General features: G+C 34.8%; 1 protein-coding gene across 1 annotated transcript in view; it reads left to right on the top strand.

Annotated features, from left to right (window-relative positions):
* The window catches only part of LOC141460288 (neurogenic differentiation factor 1-like), a 125,911-nt gene that overhangs the window by 8,876 nt on the left and 99,729 nt on the right, over positions 1-17,306 (top strand). The window contains exon 2 of the mRNA XM_074140165.1: positions 6,780-6,906. The gene's annotated coding sequence lies outside the window, so the exon portion shown is untranslated. The remainder of the gene's footprint in view (positions 1-6,779; positions 6,907-17,306) is intronic.

The raw sequence follows: 17,306 nt of genomic DNA, 5'->3' as shown, positions 1-17,306 counted from the left end.
CCAGGTGTGGCGTTGATTGACGCATGATGAATTCTGGAGGTTGATTTGTGGTATTTGATTCGTTTGAGCAGCTGCCACTGTTATTATTTATTGGAGTTTGAGTTATTTGCTGTTCTCAGTAGAGAATGAACGGTCATAATGGCCCAAAAGAAAACCAGTGGGCATTAGAGGTGTTTTCTCTCTTTAAATTTCTTGTTCTGATCTTCTGTCAACAGCTTTTGTTACAGTTATGAGTTTTTCTCACGCTCGTAGTAGAAGTTATAAATATAATTTGTATTTTCTGGTAGACTCAAATTCAAAAACTGACCCACTAAATCTCCTTGTTACCAGCAATTAACGTAAAAGTACTAATTCAAAATTAAATTACTTTTCTAAAACACTGAAATAATAAGTTACCATGATCTAAAGATAATAGTCCATACTTAGTTTTGTAATTAAGTGACTTTAGTACAGTCTTAATTACGTCAAGGTTATATTAGATATTAATTTTACGGAAGAATTAGAATTGAAGGCTAAAATCTGTTTCACGCGAGATTATAGTTTAATTATCCTGAGTGTTATATTTCAGCAGCAATTTCTACGTATGTATCCTTTGTAATCCTCACCGAAGGATGCATTACATCGTAATGCGGGGGGTATATGATTCTGTACATGATATTTCCTCCACATTTATACTTCCTGGTATCTGCCAAAGAAAAATATTGAAATAATTAACAATCCTATGTAGAGAAAGTTTATCTTAGGGAAGATCCTCTTTGTTGGCTACTGATCGAGAAAAAAATCAAAATCGCCTAATCTTCTCTGTATTGTAAAAAGAACGGTCTATCTGCTGCTTTATGAATGACCAAATTAGATATTTTTAGAAATATTTTAACAATTTTTTCAGAGACAAACATTTCCATCAGGTTTTTATTGTTAATCGTAATTAAATAATAATAATAATAATGCGCTCAAATATTTGATCTATTTTATTCCTCGGGAAAATGCTCTGAAATATCTCCACTTCTCTTTCGTGTAGAGTTAACCTTATACTATTTAAGATAAGATAAGATAGAAGATAGGTCCTTCAAGGCCTACGCCACTGCGACCCCTTTGGGTCTATTGTGGCTTCCCTAAGTTTAAAGCTCACCCTCCAGACCTGTCCTTTTAATTAGACTCTTAATGCTGGAGAGTGACTCTTGGGTAAAGCTCACAGGCCTTGGTTTTTCCTCCCCGAGAAGTAACATCCTTAGCCAGACAAGCCCCTCACACTGACACAACACGTGCAGTGCCGTTTCCTCCTCTTCCTGACAGAACCTACAAAGGCTATCATCTGCCAGGCCCATGCGATGCATGTGTTTTCTGGGCCTGCAGTAGCCGGTTAATAGGCCTACAATTATTCTAATAGCCCCACGGCCTTGACGGATTAAATCTACAGTCAGTCTCTGCTTAATGAACTCCTTCGCCTGTCTCTGCCCAGTGGTGGCAAGCCACCACTCCTGAGATCTAGTCTGCACCCGTAGTGTAATGGCCGCAGTCTTAAGACACTTGGAGATCCCAAAATAGGGTTCCAGGCCAACGAAGTGTCCCGTAGAGCCTTCCCGGGCCAATAAATCTGCCACTTCGTTTCCTTTATGTCCTGAATGACCAGGTACCCAAACCAGAAAGACCTTATTGTGGTCACTGATTTCCTTCAGGGCACCCAAACAGTCCCAAACCAGCCTAGAATTGACCTGGTATCTTGACTTTATAAAACGTCATAGTATTTATGTAAACATAAACTCACAAAATTAATAAATATAATAACTAATAAAACGAATTTTTTGTCACAAATAAAAATTACAAATAATATCTTCATTAAGAAAATTAAAGAGATAGTATGGCAACAGAAAGGTCCAGCAAGCAGGAGAAAGGATGGGATATTCCTATAATTTCTCCTGTTATTAGAGGATTGATAATCTTAGACTTTCTCTTTCTGAGATACAATTTTTTCTCTCCTCTCCTTGGCTTCTCTGAGTTTCTCCCTTTACTGTCCAGATTTGTTTGACTGTCACTCTCTGTTTAGTCGTAATTTGCATAAAAAAGAAGTAACCTTTTTTTTAATTTAGTTTAAACTGTTTGCTAGTTTTTTTTTTTTTTTTTACCATCAGCGTATAATTAAACCGTTTTATATTCATTATTTTATAGCATAAAAATTAGGTTAACTTGAAAAAAATAACAAGTGGTATAATTGGGAAAGTGTTACTGCTTACGTTAATAAAATGTATGTTTTACATATTTTAATTTAAAAAAAAGTAGATTTATAAGCACAACTTGTTTGTACATCTCACTCTCTCTTTTTAATTTGTTGACCATTTTTGTTTTATTGTTAAAATTAGCTCCAAAAAATAACATTCCATTTAGGGTGATCACAAATTGCTATTGCTACATATTTCACTAATCGTACAAAATGAATATGTAATTATTTTTTATCATTTTTCAATCAGACTGAATTGAGTGGAGAAATTATCCATCCCCAGTGGTAACACTCTGGCTCACTAGTCTTTCTGTTCACTAGAGGTGAGATTATGAGGCTTCTTTAAGAGTCAGGTTGACTGAAAGGGTTCTGCAATAAAAGGAGTTGCTGGTAACTGCAGGAGTTTCTTCCTTATTTTTATTTTATCTTTGGTGATAAAAGGAAGACTTGTATCTATTGCCCGGAAAGAGACGTAAAATGAAGTGTTTAGTATAGATTGTAGAGAATAAATTCTTTGGAGAAAGAAGTAAAAAATTGGTCTTTTACTGTCGATAAAAAGTTTAGATCTATCGTGTACGAGTTTTTTTTAAGTTGTTGAAAGCGCCTGTTTAGTTCAGTTCTTTTAAAGCCTTTTCTAAGCACTCAAAAGTAAAAAACCTTAAGAAAGAAGCCACATAACCTAAATACATTATTTGTTTACAATGAGTATTACGATCAATTTTCATTGATTTAAAAAAACTCATTGTTTAGTGCCCACACTGAATTAGTAGTACATACATCATTAATTATGTATTCAATTGATTAATTATTAAAAAAAAATAAATACATAAATTAATCAAGGAGTGTCTCTAGCACTCCAGCTTTATTGACCTGTGCTACATTCAGTTTCGCAATATTTTGAACGAACGATTGTACTTTGGCACTTGGCAATTGTTTTTAATTTTAAAATAAGAGAGTTGACAACCTGCGGAACAGATGATCAATAATGTTTACTTCTATTTATATACACTGCTCCACAAAAAAAGTGGCGCACTTCAAAAATGCGTTATTTTTTTTTTCTCTGTAACTTTTTTGTTCTACATTTTATTTTAGTTAGCAAATATAAGAAGTATAAAGTTACGGGAGGGCTAAAATAAAATAAAAAATGATCTAAAAGAAATGAAAACCTTTAATTTAACAAAAAAGTACTTCCCAGCCAAAAATGAGTTTTGAAAAAAAATGTATTTCTTGCGATTAAAAAAAGAGAAAAAGAATTTTAGTAAGGTGTATTGCTCGCATTACTGCATCCAATCTCCTCGGCATACTCCTTATTAAATTTCTCACGAAATCTTATGTTAATTCCTGCCATATCTCCACCAGAGCACCTCGCAACTCTTCTAAGCTCCTGGGAGGATTATTTCTCCATCTTAATCGCCTACCCAGCTCATCCCAAAGATGTTCAATTGGATTTAAATCCGGGCTGCGTGCTGGCCACCTCAAAACACGAATGCTAGTATCCTGTAGATATTGAACAACACAGGCGGCAGTGTGTGGTCGGGCATTATCTTGCATAAAAATAAAATTCTCCCCAATAAATGGTGCATAGGGTATCACATATTGTTGCAAAATTTCCCTCACATACAAATCTGCATTCAAGATTGCCCTGTTGAACACGTGGAGCTCAGTATGAGCCCCCATAGAAATCCCAGCCCACACCATCACTGAACCACCTCCAAATGGTAGTCTACCAGAAATATTGCACGGAGCGTAGCGCTCCCCAGGCCTTCGGTAAACTCGTCGCCTCCCATCAGGTGCGTAGAGAGCAAAACGGGACTCGTCTGAAAAGAGAACGTTTCTCCAATCGTTCTCAGACCAGTTGCGGTGTTCCCTAGCGAACTCTAGATGGGCTCTCCGATGGTCTACGGTGAGCAATGGTCCTGTGGCTTGCTTCCTAGGGCGTAAATTCATTTCAGCGAGCCTTCTTCGTACAGATTCGGCACTGACTGAAACTCCACGAACAGTAAACAGTGTTTGAGCAGTTTCAGAAGGAGTTGATTTACAATTTCTCAGAGTGTGAATTCTAATAAATCGGTCATCAATTGCTTCTGTGGCTCTTGGTCGACCCGAACCTTGTCTGCGAGTGCAGAGGCCTGTCTCCCGGTAACGATGGATGGCTCTACGGACGGTGTTCTCAGGCAACCCTAACGTTCATGCTGCGTACCGCTGACTCCGTCCATCCTCAACTAATGCAATAATACGGGCCACTTGCTCTGCAGTAATCACCATTTTCTGAGAATTTGCAATGCTTTCAGCTTGAGATAAGTCGAAACGCAACTGTAGAGGTCAATAAATTTATTTACTGTTGAGGTAAAGTTCACGTTGTTCTTTACACAAAAAGACCGAAGGGGATTAAACGAGGAATTGCTTCTCTATTTACAAGAAACTTTGGGCCTTGATTCGATTAATTGTTCCCTGACAGTTTATGAAAATAATTAAAACTAATAATCTTTCCCCAAAATGTGATAAAACAACAAATAAACGTTTTTTTTAAAGTGCGCCACTTTTTTTGTGGAGCAGTTTATCATAATCTGATTGTAAATAAATTTATAGGTTAGGTGATGTTTGGTTTTCTTTTATTAAAAAAATAATAATAATAAATAAATAAATTCTTTCAATAGGATGAAAAAATAAATGCCAGTTTTCAGTCGTGATACATTTATTCTGCCTAGCTTTCGACCTAGGGACTAGGTCATCTTCAGTGCACTAAGTCCATGAACAGACAAGACAGAAGACACATCAACCCTGTATTGTAAAATATTACTTTGTAAACTAGCCCTGAAGATGACCTAGTCCTTAGGTCGAAAGCTCGGCAGAATAAATGCATCACGACTGAAAACTGGCAATTATTTTTTCATCCTATTGAAACTATGAATCAGTCACCAACAATAATCGGAGGTCCCGAGTTCGAATCCAGCTGCTGACCCTTAGATTTTCTCTTCCTAGGAGCTTCTTACAGCTCACTGTCCGGTGATGGAACTGATGGACAGTGTTGTCTGTAACGAGTGAACACTGTCCGGAGGCCGGAAGTGCACTGAAAAACGCTCCGGGCGCCAGTAACCTTAGATGTTGACGCGCCTTAAATCATAAAAAAAAATAAAATAAAATAAATAATAATAGTGCAAAATTTCAAAATTAAAGTAAAGTACCATTATTGCATTTTTAATAAATTTCCATTTAAATCCAAGGCTGAATCGATATATGTACTTATCGAGTACCGTAAAATAATTACAATGATGCATCCATTTTTACCAAATTTCCGCCCTACAATTGTTTTTCAATTAAAATCCTTACTTTTCTTTATTTTTTTCATCCAATGACAAACAAAACTTTATCCATTGCATTGCTATTTGCAACCTTTCCATCAGCTTCAATTTACTTTCAGTTAAATAAAAACTGCATTTAAATGGTACATTTCTTCTTTTAAGATCTGTAAAAACCCATTGTTTAAATTTTAACCTTTCTTTTACCCTTTATATAGAAGATTTATTGCGATAGTGTAAATTCGTAGAGGAAATTTAATTTCGTAAACTACGCTCTGAGAGAAACACCGGGCTTTTCTTGTTTTGTTCATTAAATTGATCATTAAATCTTAATTTATAACAAGCTAAAAGAATTTAAAAAAAAATTAGAATAATTAATTCAGGTGCAATCGATTTTAATTTAATTTTTATTCTTTTTTGTTATATATTTTTTTTTATTTATTGTGTTTCACAATAATTTTATTTTGAACCAATAGTATTGAACAATCAGGACCTTGGCATTTCAGATAAGCCGAAATGTATTCATCCTACTCGTTGAGTACTTCAACATTGTGCACACAATAAAGTATACATAATAATGTTCATGTTAAATTTTTATTCTAAATATCTGATCACATAACTTCTTCTTACTGCAATTTTTTTAGATTCAATGGATTTTAAATTAGGGATATTTCCGGTGTAAAAATTCTGTATCGATTATTTCAATAGTTTGGAGTACTTCCGCTAACTCGATGTCAAGAAAAAGTAAAAAAAAAACAAAAGTTGAGTCTGTCAATGTTTAGTGTCAAACTTTAGAAGAATCCTGCAGGTGATGGAGAAATCATTTTTTTTTTCTGTTCGCTTGGTCTGTTCGTGATGTTAAAGATGTACACTTCCGGTTCAGTTCCTTCTCTAAGGAACTTAATTTGTAAGAATCTGTAACGCACATCTTGGTTAAACGTGGGTACAATAAAAACTAAACTAAAGGATTGTAGAAAATATTATATGTATATTCCTAAATACGTAAATTCCACAAGTTGTAACGTAAAAATTCTAGATTGCTTACAAGTGCGGAATGGAATAGTGCAGATGGTGGAAATGTGCTTGTCTGTTAACTAGACTCAGCGCCGCCCCCAATATTTGCGGTCACCTTTACATTTACACTCTAGGGAATAAAACTTATGAATAAAATATATCGTTGAATAAAAATCTCTTTCATGACGTCCTATCTTACACTATTCTTTATTTTGTCTCCATTTTATATAATTTTTTTTTTTTTTTCACAGGTTTTCTTATATTGCGATTGCAACCGTTCGACTGATGTTTCGTGCTGATGTGTGGAAGCATTCAAGATTATCAACACAGAAGACAATTTATTAGATCAGCTGATTTATAAATCGACATCTTATAAAGGTCAGCTCACTTTTCTTATTTTTTTTTTTTTTTAATTTTATTGAATTCTATAACTATAACAATGTTACAACAATTAAATGTAATCGGAGTAATAAAATGGGACGTTGGTTTGGAGAAGGCTACCAATGTTGTCATTGCTTTATCGTGGACACTTAATCTTTCGATTGCGAGGTCATCAATCTCCCTACAGGATTATTACCTTTTATTGTGGAAGAGGGTTCGATTAAAGTATTATTTGTGAGCATGCTGTAGAGGAAATAAAATTTGAGAAAACAATATATTTTCTAGATCATTAAAAAATAAAAATAAAAAGATTTAGTGGTTATGGGAAATGAGGTTTTTGATACAAAAAGCGGAGCATGAAGAATGTTAGCTGAAGTATTCTGGTCCCAAGAATTGGATGAGTAGAGAATGAGAATTGTTCCCTACACTTCGATACCGCGTGATCAAATTAGACTCAGTAACAAAAGTGTATGAGTCTTTTGTTATTTTAAGTTGAGCTTAAAGTGTCTGTTAAGTAGCATTGCAATTTTGTTTAGGGATTGTTAATTTCTTATCTTTTCAATCTGAAATGAAATTTCCACGTCAACCGGGCTGTGCAGTACACTCCAAGGTAGTGTACTTTGTCCACTGTTGGTGTAAAAGTTAAGTTGATGACGATTGGAAGTAGGATTTTTGTCGATGAGATTTAAATATTCATATTTTGATTTGTTGTTGTTAGTTTTGGATTCACCATTTACCACTAACCTTACTAATGATTTCTTTTGCCGTGTAAATTTTTTTAAAAGTTCTCTATAATGATTCCCCTTGTGATCATGTGAGCTCTTCGTATTACCTTAAGATGAGATAATGTGGGTAGTCAACGATCATTTTCAGCATCTTTTTCAGGCATTGTTACAACGTTTAGTCGTGGAAACACTGTCAGTTTGTAAGTTCAGTATAACGAAGCCAGGCTGAGTAATGGCGGATTGAGTCTTGGAACAGATCTTCAAGAATCTCTGATTGTTTTCGAGAAAAGAAATATATTAAATAATCCTCTGAGTTTGAAATTAAAATGAAAATCATCCTCAGGTCTTCTTGCAAGGGGAAGAATCTCGAGATAGGCAGGAAAATTCGAAGTAAAAAGGAAATGTGTCGATTAGAACGGAAAAACCAGTCAAAGAATTCTCACATTTCCATTTTTCATTTCTCCATCACCAGCTTATGTAACATTTTGAATGTCTTCAATTGATTCTCCCGGGAAATTGGCACCAGCTATGATTATACTCCTTTTTTTCTAGACAGACTTTTGGCATTTGTTTATAAACAAAACGAAAAAACAAACTTTCTTTCTTCTGTTTTGGAACATACATTTGGCTATTCTCCAATGAATGGAACGTTGGACTGTTTTATGGAACTTTCTCCAGTAGGTGCGCCTGCGTAGTTTTATGTACGTAAACTTTATGGTTTTCCTTTTGTTAAATTATTATTTAATCAGAGTTTAGTTTCACCAGATATTGCCTGCCAGATATTGGGTCTATTCCATACAAAATTAGCAATTATATATAGCTGATTTTATCCATTGTAATAAGCATGTTTATTGCATCCCTGACCGGTATCGGAGGACTTGCATCAGCTTAGCGGACTACTTAGTTCAAGTCGAATAATTCCCCATAGATTAAAACTTATCATTACCATCAAATTGGAACCTACAATGAACTGTATATACCATTTATTGCCACCAAGATTTAGTTGATATTTAAAACATCTGTTTCACCCTTTCTATCTATTCACGATTCCTCAATTTCCGCAGAAGCCTATCCTGCCATCCCAATTCAACAGCTCAAATTCTTTCCTCTTTAATCCATCCTGATAATCCATCACGACGTCTAAAACGACTTTGGCCTCGTGATCTCCTATCCTAGACGTTTCCAGTCACTAAATTCCTGATAATGTTAGTGCTAGCTGATTTCTTTCCTCCTGTATCCTTATGATTGCCTTATGCGTAGGCTATGCCGGGCAGGTTTCGCATCATGTAATTGTAGTTTACTCTCTAACCACCATGAAGGGATTAGCTGAGTGGTTATCGTATTGTATTCCCACGCAGAGATCAGGGGTTCGAATCCATCTGGTTCTTCTCTTCCTAGGAGCTTCTTACAGCTATATTTTTGAGTACTGTGTGAACGGTTTTTCTTTTAATTTTTTTTTTTTAATTTATTTTGTAATTTACAATCTGTATACATTGTATACAAACAGTAAATATGGAGAGAGCGATGAACTGGTGCGGGAGGAGAGCAGGAGGAGAGAAACTATCCAGCGGTAGCACTCTCTTTAGGAGAGAGTAGAATGTGAGATGGAGAGTGTTAGGAGAAGAATTGGAGAGGGATAATACGAGGAGGAGAGAGGAGAGATAGGAGAATAATGATTTAGGTCTCAGCCTGCAAGGAAGTCGCGGGGCCACTGGCGATTCAGTAGGCGAGGAGTATTAGGAATGTCAGAGGAAGCGAGAGACAGTACAAGAGGATTAGAGTAGTATGGAATTTTTGGTATTTAGTCTTAGCGAGTTGGTCTATGTAGGGAATGTTGAGGTCGTTGTGAAGGGTGAGGTTAGTCACGTAGAAAGGAGCGTCAGTTATCTGTCGGAGGAGTTTTGACTGAAATGTTTGTACTGTCCGTATGTTTGTAGGTTTGGCCTAACCTCACAGCTCTAGTCCGTAAGTCCACATAGTTTTGAGAATAGTGTTGTACGAGTATATTAGGCGTTTGAGTTCTATGGGCAATTGGGAGGGTCGTCCAAGAATTCTGTAGAGCAGTTTCGCACGTTTTGTCATTGCTTGTCACTTTAAGTCTAGTGTGTGGGTTCCACGTGAGTCGTTTTTCTATGTAGAGCCCAAGGTAGCGCACCAGATCTGTATAAGGAAGAGGATTGCTGTTGATGAGGACAGGTGGACAGGAGCCTCGCCGGAGAGTAAAGGTGGCTTGCTGGCAATTCTGTGGGTTCATTTTAATCCGCCACTTCTTTACCCAGGATTCTATTTTATGCAAGTGTGTCTGTAACTTGTATGAAGCTGATGTAGGATGTGTACTTGTAGCTTCTTTTAATTTAAAAAAAAATTTAATTACCTTTTAAATTGCCCCAAATTTTACCCAACTCCTCCTCGCTTGGTTGAGACTATTACGTCTTCTTGGGGTTTCGAACTGTAACATACAGTACTATCACTTCCAGGTATGATGACTTCTGGGTTGGTCGAGAGAGCGGGAGATATGGGACCGCCAAGGAAGAAAGCGGGAAAAAAAGAATTACTTAGAAAGCTTTTAATTGTACGAAATGGCTTTAAAGTATTTTCTCAGTAATTCTCATCCTTTTCTATTAAGCAGAATTACGTCTTTATTTTTTTAATTACAGTAGTTTGTGTTTTGATTAGTGGCCATTACTTTGCATTCATTAAAAACAAAACAAAAAATGAATGCTTATACTTTCAGAATTCCCACAATGGCCTACATTGTTTTCTCTAAATCTTTTAGCCCATTTTTAAGCTATGTAAATAGTAATTTGGAACAATGAGGTTGCCATTATAGTTATGGTTTTTTTTTCTCACAATAATAGATCTTTTCTGAAATGCAGCAAATCTTTCTCTAACCGCAACATTAATGTTTTCTTCAGTTTGCCGTTGTTAAAGAACACGTTTCGACTTTATAAGACAAGCTGTCCATCACAGCGTTGATAGTGGAAATCATTTGAAGTGTTCGCTCTAGATATTCCTTTTGCTGTAGCGATAGAAGAAAGGCCACCCTGTGCCTATCGCCACTTTTTACCTTCAAGTTATGTCGTAACAGTTTCCAAAACCCCTCTTTCTCATTAATGCAAAAAATGTAATTTATTTATATCAGAAAGAAAAGCAAAAAAAAAATGAGAGTAAACTTTCTTGTTTATAAATATAATAAATTGTTTTGTTAAATATTATTAAATTTAAAATATTCTGCGGGGGCGTGTCCTGCGGGTGTGGCTGACCGGCCCACATTTCTTTCTGACCACCGCTTCTACCTACTTAGGCCCTACATTTTAGTTCGGCGGTTTGCAACTTTTTTAATTTATCTCTATCGACATAAATAAATGAAGTGAATTGAAGAGATTGTCCCTTCAACTACAATCTCTGGGCTGAAACTTAGCCGTGAACAATATTTACTTAGTCACTTCAATTTTGGCAAAAATCTTCTTTATTTAAACAAAATTCAAATTTTGATTGCTCCGTCTTGTTTCACCTTTCGTTCGTTCAAAGTGGACTGAAATAGAAAAGTTTTAGTGAGTCCAAGACATTTTTGGAAAAAGAGATATTCTGTAGCGGAAGCAACTGGGGCTAATTGTGACGAGGAAGAGGAAGAAGTCCTAATGAACGACTTAGCCAATGTTGGTTTACCAAAAAAAAATGCAAGAATGGGGACTCTCTAGTTTAAGATAATGCAAAGGAAGAGGCACCTTTTACTGCAGTAAGTAGTTGTTACATCTGTGAGAAACAAGTACACAGTCTACAGCAGGGACTCGATGGCCGTCATTTCCACCTTCAAGAAAGCAGATGGACTCAACAATAATCATTAAATGTGACCAACTCAAAGTGACTTGGTAGTAGCGCGACTTAGTTCATTTGGTGAGTAACTTGAGCATCTACTCGAACAATCACGCCACGTCTAACTTTTGCTTTACAATCCAAAATCATTAATCATACATTCGTAATTAAGTCTTAAATTATGCTCATTATTCGTAGTGATAGCTCCTTACCATTTTATGTATTATTATTTATTCTTTCATATTCATCGACATGAAATTAAAGTCGCGCAAAACAATCTGATAGTTACTGTGGAGTCGGCATGAAATCATCTTGTCACCTAAATTAGGGCTGGATATTTCAGCTTAGTAATTCAAATTTTACATGAACTATAATTTATAAAATCAAGAAAGGAAATTAACAAAATAATTAATGGATGAGTAGAGTTTTTCCGGCTTCTCTTTCCCAAAACTTGTTTATTTTTACTTCGAATGGAAATGATTTTAGAAGCCAGACAACAAAGTTCTGATTGAGATGGCATTGACCTAAATCGATTTTCACTATATACATACATAATATTTCACTTAATTTGAATAAAGGACAAAATACTCTACTAAATTAATATTTAAAATACATAAATGTATTTTAACTCTATCTGATATAATGGGTTAATTACATGACATTGCGGAAAAGAATCTGGTTTTAATCACCCAGCTTTCTTTTGTTGGAAAAACTCGAGGTTCTGTATCGATGGTGTGTTTTCTTTTCGTAATCCGTTGGAATAAAAAAATCTGGCATGAAAACACAGATGAAGCCGTTGATGATTATAAGTGCTACCGGGATAGCAGACAAAAATTTATACACTTAAAACGAATACCACGTAATGAACTCATTCATGAAGATGAATAGAAATAGGAAGAAAGACAGAGGGTAAAGCGAATAATGTGCTCACCATAGAGAGCTAACTACAGTAATATATCCTAGCTGAACATGATATAGTGAGTTTGAATCGTGACGTACTCTCACCAAGTTGAACACAACGGTACAGTGTACTCTGGCTGTTTTACTACCCACGACAGATCCTTCACATGGGCTAAAGTTGCTCCAGTAACTAGACAGTATCTCTGTTTATCTCTTTGCAATCTCCTATTTGTATTTGTACATCTATAGTATTAGATATATATGAGTGTGGTAACGTGACTATTACTTCCTTTGTGCTCCCTCTCACTCTGGCTGTTTGTATATGTGTTTGTATGTCTACTTATGATTCTGTTTCCGTCATTCTTCTAACGACTTCACCACCTTAACTTGTACAAGCTGAAGAAGTCGTCTATTAATACTATTCAACGTGCCAAAAAAGAGTTGCAACATCCAGAAGAGTAAAGTAGCAGACTTGAAACTTTCACAGTTTATTTATATTAATCTAATTGGTCGATGATTTCAATGGAGGAGAGGGTACTAGTTGTAGATGAACGTTAATAAGACATCTTGATTGAAAATATTTTCTCTAATTCGACTTTACAAGCTATAAGTAGGGCGATAGAGGCCATCTAGCGATATATGATCCCTGGCTTGCTAAAGCCGACGATGCAGCTACCCTAAGTTGTTTGATGATTGAGGAGAACAAGTTAGAAGCCTATCCTTTATATTAATGTTCTTCCTCGCTCACCCGAATAAACAAAGTGGCCAAGACAACATTTCTGCCTGTTCTAGAAATGGGACAAATTCCTGCAATATCAGTTCAAACATTTTTATATTCGCAAATTATCACCAGCATAATCGTTCAACTAGAATATCCAAATTAATCTTCAGATCTTGTCGTTGAGCATCCCTGGCCCTGCTTGCCCTTTAGATCTTTGTTTCCTTTTACCCTAGAAGGTTCTTACAGCTCACAGGATCTACAGTGTTGTCTGTAACATTGAGATTATTATGCGGCAGTGTAAAAACATCTTTATAAATTTAACATAAAAATACTGGAACAATAATTGCTTTGACGGACAATTTTTTAATATTTTGGTCAAATACTTTTTAACATTTACAGTTTCTAGTTAATTTATTTACATATTTATTATAAAATAACGTAACAATAATTAACAAAAAATGAAAATAATTCCAAATTGTGTACCCAATTATCTAGTAAGCACTTCCTTATGTTGTTTTTATTATCTAGTTGGCGTTCATTAATACTTTTTTGGGATCGTAATAAATTTGACATTAATTATAGTGTATTTAATCTAGATATATTCGCGTGTTTCATTTTAATTTTGTTAAATTTTTTCTTTAAAAAGTTGCAGTAAACACTGGCATTATTTTATGTTATTCAATAACATTTAAATGTTTTAAAACTGTCCGGTAGGACAGTGGTAAAAGGGTTGATCGTCAAAAACTGCACGAAAAAGCGGTAACGTTGAAAAACAACCAACTTTGACAATTTTATATATTGATTTTCACATATTGCAAAGTAAATAAACAAATAAATAATAACTAAACATGTATTTGAATGAAAATGGCGGCAGTCCTACATATAACGTACTGCATTTTAATATAATTCTATTCAATTTCAAACCTATCACATTTAAAATTCTTTTTGAAAAACTATCTTTACTTTAATAAATGAAATTTTCATTTGTTTCAATAAAGTTGAACGGGTTGCCGACCCCTGGCCTTGGATATACATAGCTGTTTCTTTAAGGAGTCCATAGAAAGAAGCTAAAATTGGGACAGGCCTGATTAGTGCTAATAAAAACCGAGAGCCCAGGCTGCTTAATTCAGAAAAAATAAAATAAACTTGAGAGCTACTCAGAAGAAAGAAATGTGTAAAAAGATCCGGTTTGTGTGTGCATGCTGTTATTATAATGTATGCCACGTTAATATTCTCATTATATATTTATGATATCAATTTCGGCGACTGTTTAATATTATTAACGGATTGCTTCCTTTCTCCGTTCGTTTTGAATTAACTGTTTTTTCTTCAAATTTCGACCAAGATCTCAGTTTAAAAAAAAAAAAAAATTATTACAACAATATCAGAGTTGTTATTAATTTTATTTTTTATAATCGGTAGGTATATCAGTTGGTTTTTAGCCGCAGAAAGAGATTAGCGACGAGGCCACAGAACCAATAAAACCAAATGCTCTCATTAAATCTTAATATCGTATTGTTTCGTTCACTTTAGTTTTGCTTAGATTCTTCGTGGACCAGCGTTACCCATTTATCTGCAATCTCTAAGAATAGATCTCTCATGGGACACGCTGTTGTCTTCAAACTCGTAAATTCCTACTAAATCAATCAATTCCTCGTTATTATTGTTATTATTACTGTTTTATGTTATATGAGTTTCAAATATAACATAAATTTTGTTTAATTTTTTACTTTTAAAGTTATAGTGGTTAAATAAAACTGTATCAGTAAATTTAGTAAAAATTAGTAAATTTAACTTAAGTTCAGTTACGAATACCAACAATTAGAAATCATTGATTAATTTTAATAACCTCTAATAATATATTTGTTATGTCTAATAAATAATAATTATAAAATCAAATATTTCCAAAAAAAAAAAAAAGATTAATATTTGTAAATTAATAAGCGAGTCGAAATATCTAAATGTAAAACAATGAATAAGGTCAAGGTGCTAAGGTAGTTTAGTTTTGTAAAGTATAGTTAACCCCCCCCCCACTGTAATTCCAATTAAAGTGGCCTGGAAGGTAAATTAAAGGTTATATTTCATGCTGTTTTAATATAGAGTATAATGTTTAAATGAGGTTTAAATTGACAGTTAGTGAAAGTGGTTTTACTGTTAATAGAGTTCCTAAGAGTGAGGTAGTAGCAGTTGCCGACATCGTTAACTAACAGACATGGCTTTTGAAAATAATTGGGTTTCCTGTTCAGGCGAGTTAAATTTTGGAATTTGTTTGGTATATTTATTTTTTATTTTTTTTGGTCAAGATTGACTAACAAACTCTAAAAAGCTGTTGGAATAGATTTCTAACATCTTATTGTAGGCATGTTGTACTGCGGAAGTTAATGTTCTTTCGCCTTCCCTTAGGAAGGAGCCACTTAATATTCCGTCTACATTACACCAGCGGTCTCAGCAGGAAGTTATCATCAACATCCGCGAACTTGAATGAGGAATTTTCTGATTTCTACTATCACCTACGAAAGAAGTCAAGAATTTCTAGCGATCTTGCAGGTTTACGTTTTTTCAGTGTTTACTGGATATGTACACTTTGAATACCGGAAAATCGTAAATGGTTCACTTCTAACAAGATTTTGATCTGATTGATTTAATTGATTATGAACTGAAAATGCCACTTTACCGAAATGTAAAGTAATGCCTGATGAAAATGTGGTTAGGTTAGCAGTGCTGGATTAATATATTTGATTAAATCCGTCTTAACAAGCATATTTACTCTAACCCTGACTAGTTTCGGGTTTTCGTCCAGCATCAGAGGTAGAGAAATCAGTTTCGTGTGGAGATTTCGACTTCACTTAAGTTACCAGTAGAGGGAAAATGGCGGTTCCGGCGCACCTAAATTGTGCCTGATCCAAACACCTCCAAATCTGAACGGGTAATCATCAAGTTCAACGAAGCTGCAAACCACACCCATCAGCACCATTTTACCCCCACCTATCATCGAATTTGACGACGCTGAAATCCGCACAATCACAAAAAAAAAAGGAATCGTTTTAAAAGATCTAAAGATTTAAATCGGTGTAGATATACTGAGATCTCAGAACTGTTAAATAATTATTTTGTTCAGAATAATTTTTGAAATAAATAGGTTTATGACAGAGAAGTTTAAAATAAACAACAGACTAAAGGGTTTATTGAAGCGTATGCTTATTTTTTTCGAAAAATGAGTTTAAAAAAGCACTCTCACAAAACAAATACGGTGAAGGGACCGGTAATTTAGAGCTTAAGAAAAAATTCGAGTTTCATTTGGAATATCTTCCGTTATTTTGGCTCCAGGTGTTGGTTGGTACAATTGTGCCGCTCCTTTAGATTGTATTATGTATTCAGTAATTCGATTTTTATGTCAACCAAAAATTATTACTTTTTTTAAAGTATTTCAATGACCCGGTGATTGACATACCGAATTTTCGGTGGTACCAGTGTTTGACATGGGGTGGGACCAGTGATTGACAACAAGTATATTCCTGAAAAGACCTGAAAAATTCAAAATACCTAAATCACTGTTCCACTTAGATCTGTACTGAAGAAAACTATAGCATACTACTCAGTAAAAGAGAGTGTGTAAGAGCACAAAATTTCATACGAATAATCTGTTGTTTACAATAGGAAGTATAAGGGCCCAATTTCACAGGAAAACCATGACCCAAAAAAATTTCAACTCTCAATATCTTCTCAACAAATTGATCTGTACTCAAGAAAACTATAGCATACTACTCAGTAAAACAAAGTGTGCAAGAGCACAGAATTCCATACGAATAATCTGTTGTTTACTGTGGGAATTATAAGGGCCCAATTTCACAGCAAAACCATGACCCAAAAAAATTTCAGCTCTCAATATCTTCTCAACTAATGGATCTGTACTCAAGAAAACTATAGCATACTACTCAGTAAAACAAAGTGTGCAGGAGCACAGAATTCCATTCGAATAATCTGTTGTTTACTGTGGGAATTATAAGGGCCCAATTTCACAGCAAAACCATGACCCAAAAAAATTTCAGCTCTCAATATCTTCTCAACTAATGGATCTGTACTCAAGAAAACTATAGCATACTACTCAGTAAAACAAAGTGTGCAAGAGCACAGAATTCCATACGAATAATCTGTTGTTTACTGTGGGAATTGTAAGGGCCCAATTTCACAGCAAAACCATGACCCAAAAAAATTTCAGCTCTCAATATCTTCTC

Source organism: Rhodnius prolixus, unplaced genomic scaffold (genome assembly GCF_049639745.1).
Source record: "Rhodnius prolixus isolate KJV_2025 unplaced genomic scaffold, Rpr scaffold_6, whole genome shotgun sequence".
Classification (NCBI taxonomy): Eukaryota; Metazoa; Arthropoda; class Insecta; order Hemiptera; family Reduviidae; genus Rhodnius; species Rhodnius prolixus.
The sequence above is the reverse complement of the archived record's forward strand: the minus strand, read 5'-3'. Positions and strand labels throughout refer to the sequence as shown.